We start from the raw sequence: 13742 nt of genomic DNA, 5'->3' as shown, positions 1-13742 counted from the left end.
ACCATAAAATTATCGATAGATAAATATTTATTAAGCTCGTGGCTCTTTCCATTGTGCAAGCAACTTTCTTGATTGCCTCAACATCAGACAAGTTTGGTTAATTTAGTTTTTTTACTCTATCAGCACTTAGTTCATTACTCTTGATAGAGAGGGAGGATCTGGCTTCTTAGATTTTTTTCTATTTATTTTTTCACCTAGGATTAGAACAATATACTTGGTAATAATATCAATGACACATTACGGCAAAAAAAGTTTGATTCAGAGGGAGAAGAAGCGGCAGAAATTAGAACCAAAATATCATTTGATTCGTCAATCTTTAAAAGATAATAAGAAGCAAAGTTTCTCCCTTGAGTTTGAGTGAAAAAACGAAAATGCGAGAAAAATTCAATAGTTTCACTGGTCAAACTAGAGGTCACCAAGGAACCATACATAGCACTAAATAGGGAACCGCTGAATACACCAGCTACACCTAACATGTGGAATGGATGCATAAGGATGTTGTGATCTGCCAGGAATACAATCATAAAGTTGAAAGTACTAGAGATTCCTAAAGTTATACCATCAGAAAAGCTTCCTTGACCAATAGGCTAAATCAAGAAAACAGTAGTGGCAACAGGAGCTGAATATGCAACAGCAATCCAAGGACGCATACCCAGATGGAAACTTAGTTCGCACACACGACCCATATAACAAGCTACACCAAGTAAGAAGCGTAGAACAATTAGCTCATAAGAACCACTATTGTATAACCACTCATCAACAGATGCAGCTTCCCAAATTGGGTAAAAGTGCAATCCGATCGCCGCAGAAGTAGGGATAATAGCACCAGACATAATATTGTTTCCATAAAGTAAAGAACCAGAAATAGGCTCATGAATACCATCAATATCTATAGGAGGGCAGCGATGAAGGCGATAATAAATACAGAAGTTGCGGTCAATAAGGTATGGATCAACAAAACACCGAACCATCCGATGTAAAGACAATTTTCAATGCTAGTTATCTAGTTGCAGAAGCGACCCCACAGGCTTGTACTTCCGCGTCTATCTAAAATTGCAGTCATGGTAAGATCTTGGTTTATTCATTCAAATTACAAGGACTCCCAAGCACACGTATTAACTAAAATACAGATAATAGAAGGCTTGTTATTTAGCAGTATAACATAGACTATATACCAATGTCAACCAAGTCAGCCCAAAGATTAGCTATCCGTGTCAACCAAACCAATAAATTTGTATTTGCAAATGAAGTGAGTCAAAGTTAAAAACTTTGATGGGTCTTTTCTATATGGGTTGCCCGGGACTCGGACCCAGAACTAGTCGGATGGAGTAGATAATTCTTCCTTGTTACAATAGAGAAAAATCCCTCCCCAAATCGTGTTTGCATTTTTCATTGCACACAACTTTCCCTATGTAGAAATAGCCTATTTCTATTCCAAAGAGGAAGTTCTACTTTTTTTAATTAGTAAGTTGATTCACCTACTCTTTATTATAATAAAAAGAATATTTCAGAATGAAAAATAGAAAAGTTTTTTCTTGATCATTTAGCAACCCTTTCTTGTTTCTTAGTTTCATCTAATGATTAATTAAGAGGATTGACCAGGTCATTGATACGTATAATATCCAAATAGTTGATCTTGCCACACAGATGAGGATCAGTCTGTTATGTCTTGATCACGCATCGTTCTATTCCATCTGTTGTTCTTGGTTCATCTAACAGACAAGTGGTTTTTAGTAATAGAAATTAGAGGGGAGCACTCTTTATAAAAAAAATAGTGATGATTATAGTTTAAAAGAACAAATTGTACACGTGGACTACAGTGATTATACTACAGTACTCTTAGATCAGACAAAATTGTACATGTGGAGTTCAGAGTATAGCATTGTTAGATCATGTGATGTCTGAACTCCGATGGCATTATTCTGTAACTAATAATCCTAGACACACGGAGCAATGCAGGCATCTCACGGGCATCTCAGCGCTAATCAATCTCCGCCCCCCTGATTTTCATGGGGGTGGGCCCCGCCTCACCCTTTTTCGTGTTTGGTATTACGCTTGCACATGTCGCTTATTCTTTTTGGTTTTGCTAATTCTCAATTTTTTGTTGTGTCAGTCACTTTCTTCTTCTTTCGTCCTTCTTCCCAAGCGCACCTCGCCGGAGAACCAGCCCCACTATATATTTATCTTATGGGGGGAGACATAGCATCATTATCTATCTTAGGGGGATGCCACAACCTCATTATCTATTGGGGTGGGGGTGCAGGGAATCCTGGAGTTGTTCATCGGTGGTGCAGGGTTTAGAGGGATGGGCGGGGAGGCAGCCAGCATGACAGTGGGGGAGGTCGAGGGGAGGGCAAAGCGGCGATAGCCGCCGGCCGGGGGTGGGGGTGGAGGCAGGGGTTAGGCCTGGGTAGGCCGCGGGAAAGAGGAAGATGGATAGTACGCGATCTATTTTGGGCTGTTGGATGAAGATCTGACAGTCCAGATGAGAATAGGCAGATGCAAAACTTTTTTCAGATACATGACAAATAGGCGCTCCCAATTTTTTTATTCAATCAATTTCCGCCACGATGCAGAACAACACCTGGGCAACCGAAAGAGATGTTGCGGCTGACCGCAGCATCCCCTCACCAACGATGTCGCGGCGGTCCTTGGTGCCGCTAATAAGGGCTAACCGGGACCTCGTCAAAGGCGATGAATGGTTTACGAAATTCCTCCAAACCAAAGGAGGCCTTGGAGGAGGAGGCAAGGTAGGCATGGAGGGTTCATTAAAGCTCTGTAAACGTAACTTTGAAAAGTTACCTTCAAAATTAAAGGTGCCAAAAGGGATGTTAAAATTGGAAACCATCCAAAAAATAAAGAAAGAAACTGTCCGAATCGCAGGGGTTTACTATTGCCCATTTGCAACATTTTTTTAGGGAGCCCATTTTGTAACACTATCTCTGAGTATGTGGATATGTTTCCATCATGTTTCTTTTCAGTGTCATACGTAACTGGTATCTTTTTTGTATTGTATGTTTTTTAAATATTTTGTTGGAAACATAAAAGCTGAATGACGCTGTGCGTGGAATATGCCTTGGCTCCTGTTCTTGCACAGAGGTGGCTTCTGGCTGCCTTTGGTTGGCCTGATGGGAACATGATGCGAGGAGGCTGGATCTAAGGTCTCACGCTTAGTACTACCAACTTACCGGCGTCGTGGTATAGTAGTGGCAATGAGGCCTGATGGGAACATGATGCGAGGAGGCTAGATCTGAGGTCTCACGCTTAGTACTAGTACCAACTTAGCAGCGTTGTGGGGTAGTAGTGGCAATGAGGTCTAATGCTATGTCGCGCTAATGACGACAAAGCCTTCGGGGTGTTATGTTCCTCCTTGCAGGCATCATGGTGAAGCTTCGACGTCTCGCTTGTCGTGTGCTCTTCGGATGAAAGCCTCAGATCTAGCTTTTGGATCGGGCAATGATGGTGTCCTTGACGTTGTAAATCTTCTTGGAGGCACTGACCATCATTGGTTGTCTCTTGTTTCGTTTGGAGGGCGGTTCGCCAGTATGAGGTTCATGGTTGTGAGTGGTTGTGGCAAGATTGGTGGAGGCTACACTAGCTCCCTCTTACTTCAGGTGTTGTTTCTTAAAGTGTGCACATTGTTCTCACCGTTCGACCAAGTTTGCGAAAGGCTCTGATATTCTTATCTAAAGCCGAGTTACCGAGTCTGCGGTTCACCTCACCTCATTGCCTCTAGATACTCCTCCCCATTTTTGAGGGTTGCTTGGTCAGACGGCGATGAAAACTTAAGTCCTCCATGTCGGCTGTGTCTATATAAAATTAAAATTAGTTTTTGCAAGCGACATTCTTTCCATCCGTGTAGCTTCTATGGCATTTCTCCCCTATGATGTCTTTGCGGTAATGTGGCTATTCTGTTGTGATATATTCTCACTTTTCGTCTTCTTCTCTTAGAGTAACTCTAATGGGGCGACCCATTTCGTCCGCTGGCGTCCGTTTGGGTCGGCGCGGACACAAAAGGCGACCCAACGCACCGACCCAAACAGACGCGCGTCCGCTTTTCGTCCGCGGGTGACCCATTCCCGCCCCATTTTTTAGCCGGATCTGCGTCGATGTGGACACGCGACGGACGCGCGCACGCTCGCCTTCTCCTCCCCCGGGCCCGCTGGTTGGTGGCACATTGGCCTCCCCCCATCCAAAAGCAACGCTCGCCCGCCTCCTTCGTCGCCGACGCCGTCGCCCATTTTGTCCGCGACCCTGCCAGCTGCCGGCGTCTCCACATCCGCCCAGCAACACCGCCCACTCCCAGGTCGCCTGCCACCACCGTCTTGCCGCAGGGGAGCCGACTGCTTCCCACCCCCGCGCCCCCACCGCAGAGCCGCCCGCGACCAAGAAGCCGCCTCCTCGCCTGAGGGAGTCCTGGACTAAGGGGTCCTTAGGCACCCGGCCTGTTATCCATGGGCCGGACTAATGGGCTGTGAAGACATGAAGGCCGAAGACTGTACCCGTGTCCGGATTGGACTCTCCTTGGCGTGGAGGGCAAGCTTGGCGACCAAATATGTAGATTCCTTCTTATGTAACCGACTCTATGTAACCCTAGATCCCCCCGGTGTCTATATAAACCGAAGGGTGTAGTCCGGAAAGGATACATTCATTACCATAGTCATACAGGCTAGACTTCTAGGGTTTAGCCATTACGATCTCATGGTAGATCAACTCTTGTAATACTCATATTCATCAAGATCAATCAAGCAGGAAGTAGGGTATTATCTCCATAGAGAGGGCCCGAACTTGGGTAAACATCGTGTCCCCCGTCTCCTGTTACCATCGATCCTAGATGCACAGCTCGGGACCCCCTACCCGAGATCCGCCGGTTTTGACACCGACATTGGTGCTTTCATTGAGAGTTCCACTGAGCCATCGACGAAAGGTTCGATGGCCCCTTCGATCGTCTATAGTGACGCTGTCCAAGGAGAAACCTTCCTCCCCGGACAGATTTTCGTATTTGGAGGCTTCGTACTACGGGCCAACTGGCTTGGCTATCTGGAGCAGATCGATAGCTACGCCCCTGGCCACCAGGTCAGATTTGGAAGCTTGAACTACGTTGCGGATATCCGTGGAGACTTGATCTTCAATGGATTTGAGACCGTGGCGATCGCTCCCCCTCGCCCCGATGAACATGACTTAAATCTGTCATCGGATCACATCCAAGAGATGGTTCCTGTTGCTGCAATGGCCTTAGAACCGGAGCAGATCATGCCATCCAAGGCCACAGAGTCCGCGGCATTGGAGCCGCACACGGACTCGACACCCTGCAATATTTGTGTCAACGGAACTCCAGACTCGTCTTCGGCTATAAGTTCTGGACCATGTACGCCTGCGGACACCGAGCTGGATCGGTTATCGATTTTCGAATTCAGCGCCGTAGACATCTTCCAGCACTCACCTTTGGGTGATGTGCTAAACTCTTTAAAGAATTTGTCCTTGGAGAAGGACTCATAGCCGAACTATGTTCGGTTCGAGCTAGAGGCTGATGATGGGGAATTTTGCTTCCCACCCGCCACCCACTTCATAGCCACTGTCGATGACTTAACCGACGTGCTTGATTATGGCTCCGAAGATATCGACGGTATGGACGACGATGCCGAAAAGGAGCAAGGCCAAGACCCGCCATTCACTGGACGTTGGACCGCCACCTCTTCGTACGATGTGTACATGGTTGACACACCTAAAAAAGCTAGCGACGATGACAAAGAAGATCCAGTTGCGAATAAACCTTCCGAGACACAGTCCAAGCGTCGGCGCCCTAAACGCCGTTCTAAGCCTCGTCGCTCAAAAGATGGCAACACTGGCACCGGAGAAAATAGTACTCCGGGCGACGCCGAAAACAATAAAGACCCTGTTGGAGCCGCATCCGAACAGGAGGAACAAGACAACGGGCAAGTTAACCCTGATAAACAGGCCATGCCCAATGACCCGGATGACGATAGTTATCATCGAGTCTCCGAGGATGAGGAGAGCCTTGGAAGTGAGGATTTCATCATGCCTGAGGCACCCCTCGAGTAGGAGCGCTTCAAGCGCCAGCTAATAGCTACTGCAAGAAGCCTGAAGAAAAAGCAGCAGCAGCTCCAAGTCGATCAAGACCTACTCATTGACAGGTGGACCGATGTCTTGGCAGCCGAAGAATACGGCCTCAAGCGCCCAGCCAAGAGTTACCCAAAGCGCAGACTGCTACCTCAGTTCGATGAGGAGGCACCAGATCCCATACCTCCCTCGCGTAATGCGGAACGACCACCACGTGGTCGGGATAGTGCGGCGGACCGACCACCCCGCGGTCGGGATAAAACGACAACTCAGGCTGAACAACAGCCCGCCCCACCGCCTCGTAAAACAGGGACAGAACAGCTTGGGGCCATACATACGACCTTCGGCAGGATCTGGACAGTAGAGCAGGACACACTAGATCAATCTACGGATCGCGAGGACGCTTCCTGACTCGGGATGACGGCTACCTATTCGGACGTGACAAACCTAGTAACGCCCGGGCCGATAACCGCAGACGGACTTCATTGGAGGTGCGCCATGACGCGGCCCGATATAGAGGCTCCGCACACCCTCTCTGCTTCACAGATGAAGTATTGGATCACGAATTCCCCGAGGGGTTCATGTAACGCCCACGATGCGGCTATATCTCTCACGTGTTGAGGCACGACTTAGAGGCATAACCGCATTGTAGGTTTTGTCGCAAGAAGGGTCATCTTCACACAATCCCATGTAATGAACAAGAATGGGATAAAGAGAGTTGGCTTACAATCGCCACTTCACACAATACATAAATAAATTCATACATCATCCAAAATACACACATAGACCGACTACGGTCAAATCCAAATGAAAAGAAGATAACCCCAAATGCTAGACCCCCGATCGTCCCAACTGGGCTCCACTACTGATCATCAGGAAACGAAACATAGTAATGACCAAGTTCCTCGTCGAACTCCCACTTGAGCTCGGTTGCGTCACCTGCACTGGTATCGCCGGCACCTGCAACTGTTTTGGTAGAATCTGTGAGTCACGAGGACTCAGCAATCTCACACCCGCGAGATCAAGACTATTTAAGCTTATAGGAAGGAAAGGGGTCATGTGGTGGAGCTGCGGCAAGCACTAAGCATATATGGTGGCTAACATACGCAAATGAGAGCGAGAAGAGGAGCAACGCAACGTTCGCGAAGCTAGAAATGATCAAGAAGTGATCCTGAAACTGCTTACGTTCATACATAACCCAGACCGTGTTCACTTCTCGGACTCCGTCGAAAAGAGACCATCACGGCTACACACGCGGTTGATACATTTTGAGTCAAGTATCAAGTTCTCTACAACCGGACATTAACAAATTCCCATCTGCCACATAACCGCGGGCATGGCTTTCGAAAGATAATACCCTGCAGGGGCGTCCCAACTTAGCCCATCACAAGCTCTCACGGTCAACGAAGGATATTCCTTCTCCCGGGAAGACCCAATCTGTTGAGGATATAACCGTTGGAGTCACCCGCCCAAGAGGGGCCGGGTTACCCATGATGGTTACTACGTGAAGCCCAGTACCAAAGATGAAGACGGCGGGTCAATAACGGGCCCAAGACCTGGAGATGGCTTAAGGCCCGTAGCATTAGCCGCCGTTAGGGTAAAACTTGTAGTGTAAGGCAAGAATAGATAAGAGTCTGAGCCGGACACTGTTATGAGCCGGCCGGGACTCTGAGAGCCGCCGGGCGTCGATCTCTCTATATAAAGGGACGACCCGGCGGCGGTTCAGGACAAGGAAGATCTCGTCGAGAGCCAGGCATAGCAATTAAGCTCCCTGCTCATCGAAACCCTAATCAATACCACCTCAACTGGACGTAGGCTTTTACCTTCACCGTAAGGGGCTGAACCAGTATAACCCTCGTGTTCCTTGTCCCGTTTAATCCCTTTAAGCTTCCTAGCTGCGATGGCTCCACGACTAAGTCCTTGCACGAGGACATCTGCCGTGACAATTCCACGACAATTGGCGCTCACCGTGGGCTGGCGCATGGTGGATTTGAGTTCTTGAAGGGCAGCTTCGAAGGGCTCGAGGGATACGCTGTGGGCCGGATGGCCAAGAGTCGTTGCGGCAAGCTCTACATCGACGATGCAAACTGGGGCCCCGACGCCGGCTCAATTGAGTACGGGTATCGGGTCCCCTTCGGCGGAATTCATGTCTTCATTGGCAAGATTGGTGAGCCGGGCCCTGAGCCGGATCTCTGCGCCGGTCTCATCGAGACGGCTCAGCGTGCACGACCTGCCCGGGCTCTACCTGCCTTGAAGCATGCTTTTGTGGGATGTGTTCATGGAGGACTCTCTATAGGGTCTGGATTTGGTGATGAGACGGCCGCCGGCTCTGACGGCGAGTCGTCCACAGATGAGTCAAACTCGTTGTATCAACTTCAAGATGGCAGGCTCAGGGGTTGTTCCGATGGTGACAGTATTCCGGACCCATTTGAGCCGCCGAGCCGGGTTGGAATCTTCATGGCCGGTGCACAGCCTGTTCAAAACCCTGCCACTGGGTCAGGAAACCCGGTACCCTCGCCGGCTCAGGTGCTGATAGATCTCACGAACAAGATGACGGCCCTGTTGACCGCCACGGTTGACCCGGCGGATCAAGCTCAGCATGACGCGGAGGTGGTGCAGTTAAAGTTAGATCTAGTGAAAGCCAAGGAGGATCTGGTGGCGGAAGGGATCAGGATGGCTGCGGAGAGGGCGGCTCTCGACGCCCAGACTCAGTTGATTCAGGCGCAGTCCTTCCGGCTCACGATGGATCAGAACGCGTCCAATGAGGTCATGAGAAGGAGGCATCAAAAGGCCCAATCTCGACTCCCTCCGGTTTACGCTCCTCGGAACCTCTTCAACACGCCTGGTGCAGGGTCTAGTAACCCTCCAGAGATCATAGTGCCCGGGGCTGGGACACCTATTCAGCCTCAAGTGTGGGGCCTCCCCGGGTGAACCCTGCCCCGCCTCAATATGTGCCAATACAACCGGGTCATTATGCTAACCCGCTGGAAAACATGGTCGCTGCGGCAGCACGGCTGGCGGCTCTCCCAATTGACGGCGACTCTCCAACGGCTGTTGAAACCCGCCGGGTCAGAGAACTCCTTCAGACAGCTCTGGCGCAGCAAGAGGCGTACTCTTACAGCCGGGACCGGATCCATTCAACCCCTCGTCCAGGCCGGAGCCCGAGTTATAGCAGACACATGGTTTCAGCGACCGGCTCAAGTAATGTCCGACGCCATGACTTGCCCCCTGGCCATGGCCCGGCTCATAACGGAGCCTTTCACGCAACAGACCAAGACAGAGCGCGACAAGAGGCGGAGCAGGTGCCTCAGTTGACGGCTTACCAGACACCCCCGGCTTATCCGACGACTTCCGTCGACGTGGGTATCCCTACGAGGACTGGAGGTGTCCCTTGTTTAGTGCCGGCTCTCCGCAATGAACGTCTGCCCAAGGACTTCAAAGGGCCTAGGAAGGTGCCTAATTACACGGCTGATTTACATCCCGGAGCCTGGATCGAGAGTTACGAGATGGCCATGGAATTGCTGGAGGTCAGTGAAGCAACGATGGCCAAGTACTTCACCATGATGTTAGATGGGACTGCCCGCACTTGGTTGAAAGGGCTACCACCGAATTCCATCGGGTCTTGGGCTGAGTTGAAAGCCCGGTTCATCCAAAACTTCAAAGATACCTGTAGGCAGTCTATGTCAATTGTGGATTTGACTAACTGTAAACAGCAGGAGGGTGAGTCTACGACACATTGGGTCCGCCGGGTCAAAGAGATAATACATTCATCTTATAAGATGGATGCCGGCTCTGCAGTCTTAAAGTTGGAGCAGAATTGTCGTTTCCTGCCCCTGAAGATGAAACTCGGGCGGCTTAAGCGCGACTGCAATGATATGGGTACGCTGATGGCGGCTCTCGTCAAGTACGCCGACTCTGATAGTACCAAGGACCCCGCTTCAGATGATGAAAGGACAGGGAAGGGAAAGAAGAACGGCAATGGCAAGGGCCCTCAGCATAACCCGGCAAATCAAGGAGTTAACAAGCGTAAGGCTGATGGCAGCATGGAGTTTGTGGCCAATGCCAGTTCACAGGGTAACAACCAGCGACGTAAAGGGAGGCCACCTCCCCGAGCCGGCGGTTCAGGCCCAACGCTTGAGCAGTTGTTGAATGAGCCTTGTCCAAGGCATGGCTCCAGGGAGAAGCCAGCTACTCATCTATGGAAAGATTGCGCAATCATGAAGGCCTTTAAGAATTCCAACGCCTTTAATGGCAACAATGGCCCGGGCGGCGGCTCAGGCGCCGGCGGCTTTCATGGCCCGGGTGGCGGCTCAAATTCCAATCCTCAGAATGTTCAAGGGGGCTTTAATCAGCAGTCCGGCCAGGGTCATCAACAGCAACGGGGGGGATACCAGACCAATCCGAAGCAGCTCAATGGTGGACAGTACCATGTGTTTACCACCAGTCTGTGTAAGCGAGATCAGAAGCTTCACAAGAGGGCTGTGAATGCTGTTGAGCCGGCGGTTCCACGCTATTTAAGATGGTCTGAGCAACCTATTGTGTGGAGTAGGGAGGATCACCCTCCCCGGGTTGATAATCCGGGTCACTTGGCCTTGGTGGTGGCTCCTCAGGTGGGAGGATATAAGTTCACTAAGGTGCTCATGGATGGAGGCAGCAGCATCAACATCCTCTACTATGAGACCTTCCGTTGTATGGGGTTGATTGATAAGAACCTCAGCCAATCCAACACCATTTTCCATGGTGTGGTGCCTGGAAAGTCGGCTTATCCAGTTGGTAAGATCGAACTGGAAGTGGCCTTTGGAGATGAACACAACTACAGGGTGGAAAACTGACCTTTAAGGTGGTCAAGATAAGAAGTCCGTACCATGCCATATTTGGGCGGCCGGCTTACGCTAAGTTCATGGCACGGCCGTGTTACATATACTTATAGCTCAAGATGCCGGGTCACGATGGGACCATTACGGTTCATGGCAGCCGAAAGATAGCCTTGGAATGCGAGGAAGGCGACGCGGCTTATGCAGAGTCTGTTTGTGCAACAGAGGAGTTGAAATTTTATAAAGACAATGTTGACCCAACAGATATGACATCTCTGAAGAAACCGACTATGGAGCATGAGCCGGCGACGAAATTTAATTCAGCTGATGAGACTAAACTTGTTGATTTCGTTCCAGGTGACTCATCTCAGCAGTTCAGCATCAGTGCCAATTTGGATCCGAAATAGGAAAGCGCGCTCATCGAGTTCATCCGTGAGAATAGGGACATCTTTGCATGGAAACCTTCTGACATGCCAGGTGTACCTAGAGAACTCGCTGAGCACACTCTCAATGTTGATCCGAAATTTAAGCCGGTCAGGTAATTCCTTCACCGGTTTAATGAAGAGAGGCGGAAAGCCATTGGTGAGGAGGTGGCCCGGCTCTTGGCGGCCGGGTTTATTGTTGAAGTCTTTCACCCAGAGTGGTTAGCTAACCCGGTGCTCGTGCTCAAGAAGAATGGCACCTGGCGGATGTGTGTGGACTACACGGACTTAAACAAGGCATGTCCGTCTGATCCTTTTGCCCTTCCCCGTATTGATCAAATCATTGATGCTACGGCTGGTTGCGAGCGCTTAAGTTTCTTGGATGCTTATTCTGGATACCATCAGATTAAAATGGCAGTTAAGGACAGGAGAAGACGGCGTTCATTACTCCCTTTGGAGCCTTCTGTTATGTGTCTATGCCTTTTGGACTCAAGAGTGCACAGGCGACTTATCAGCGTTGCGTGCAGAACTGTCTTCATAACCAGATTGGGCGCAATGTTCATGCCTATGTGGATGATATTGTGGTTAAGTCCAGGGAGAAGGAAACCTTGATAGATGATCTGAGGGAAACCTTCGATAATCTCCGGGTCTACAAGATGATGCTTAACCCGGCCAAGTGTGTTTTTGGTGTTCCTGCAGGCAAGCTCTTGGGTTTTCTGGTTTCTCCTAGAGGCATTGAGGCTAACCCGGAGAAGATCAAGGCAATCACCTCTCTGGCTAAGCCGGCGTGTATAAATGACGTCCAGCGCCTGGCGGGTCGTATCGCTGCTTTAAGCCGGTTTATAAGTCATTTGGGTGAGAAGGCCATGCCATTGTACCAGTTGATGAAGAAAACTGATGACTTTGTCTCGAATGACGCTGCTAATACTGCTTTTGAGGATTTGAAGAGACAGCTGGCGGAGCCCCCAGTCCTTGCTGCTCCGGTTGACAAGGAGCCTTTATTACTGTATGTAGCTGCTAACACACGAGCCGTCAGCGTGGATGTAGTGGTGGAGCGCAAGGAAGAGGGTAAGGAGCATCTGGTTCAGCGGCCGGTTTATTACGTCAGTGAAGTGCTCATCGAGTCCAAACAGCGGTATCCACATTGGCAGAAGCTTGTCTATGGTGTGTTCATGGCAAGCCGGAAGCTTAAGCATTATTTCCAGGGTCACCCTATCACTGTGGTTAGTTCTGCTCCCCTTGGAGATATCATTCAAAACACAGAAGCCACAGGGAGAGTGGCTAAGTGGGCTATAGAGCTCGAGCCTCATGGTCTGAAATACGTACCACGCACTGCTGTTAAATCTCAAGCTTTGGTGGATTTCATCAATGATTGGACGGAGCTACAGGTGCCTGAAGAAAAGCCGGATAATACATATTGGACTATTCACTTTGATGGGTCTAGGCAATTGGAGGGCTCGGGGGCTGGAGCAAAGATTAAGATCGCCCGCGAAAGTGCAGCTATCGCGGCGCAATCGCTCCCTCGGATGCTTCCCGCGACGCTATGGCCAATATTGCGCGATCTGCCGCGAGGCCAGCGATCGCGACACGAAACAGCGCTAAAAGCCTTAGCGGTCGCTGGTATCGCTGCAAGGACCGAATAAGAGGCCCAAGAAGATCTCGGCCCAAATTATTACCCCGATAGAGCACCTCAACCAGAAAACCTAGCGCTCTGTCCCAGCTCCCTTCTCTTCCTCCTAGGTTGCGGCGGCTCGGCGGTTCATCATAGCCGTGCTCGGCGGGCCGGCGGCTGCTTGGCCGCAAGCCGGAGGCACTGAGGCAAGGCGGCGACCAGGGATCTAGGCAGCAACCACCTCCAGTACGGCAGGCCTGCGACCGGCGACGAGGGGCCTCTCCGCCTCTGCATGATGACGTCGATGAGTCCATGATGTCGTCTCAAACGGTTCCAACTCCCAGTTCATCGGCATGTACATGCATGTCTTCTTTGTCATCCTCTATTTTCTTGCTGAATATACACTGCAATCCTCTGTTTTCTTCTAAAAATGCCATGTTTCCCTGCTGAAAATGTCCATGTACTAGCTGCCGCTAAATGGCTTAGCGGCCGCTATTGCCCGCAATAGCGGCTTGTAGCGTTTCGGACAAGCTGCCGCGAAATGGAATTGCCCGCGATTTAAAACTTTGGGCTGGAGTTGTATTGGCTTCCCCTAAAGGTGACAAGTTTCATTATGTGCTATAGTTGATGTTTCCTTGCACTAACAATGCGGCTGAGTACGAGGCCTTGCTCCATGGTCTTCGGATGGCTAAGGAGATGAGCTTGAGCCGGGTAAGGTGATTCGGCGACTCAGACTTAGTGGCTCAACAAGTATCAGGCAAGTGGGATTCCAAGGACCCTCTCATGGCGGCTTATCGCCGTGAAGTTGATGCC

The 13742-nt window shown here is 50.1% G+C and overlaps 1 pseudogene; it reads right to left on the bottom strand.

Moving 5' to 3' along the window:
* Positions 1-200: 200 nt before the first annotated feature.
* Positions 201-1075, bottom strand: LOC123170881 (photosystem II protein D1-like; annotated as a pseudogene).
* Between the last annotated feature and the right edge of the window lie 12667 nt (positions 1076-13742).

This window comes from Triticum aestivum, chromosome 7D (assembly GCF_018294505.1).
Source record: "Triticum aestivum cultivar Chinese Spring chromosome 7D, IWGSC CS RefSeq v2.1, whole genome shotgun sequence".
Classification (NCBI taxonomy): Eukaryota; Viridiplantae; Streptophyta; class Magnoliopsida; order Poales; family Poaceae; genus Triticum; species Triticum aestivum.
This window is presented reverse-complemented; position numbering and strand designations above follow the sequence as displayed.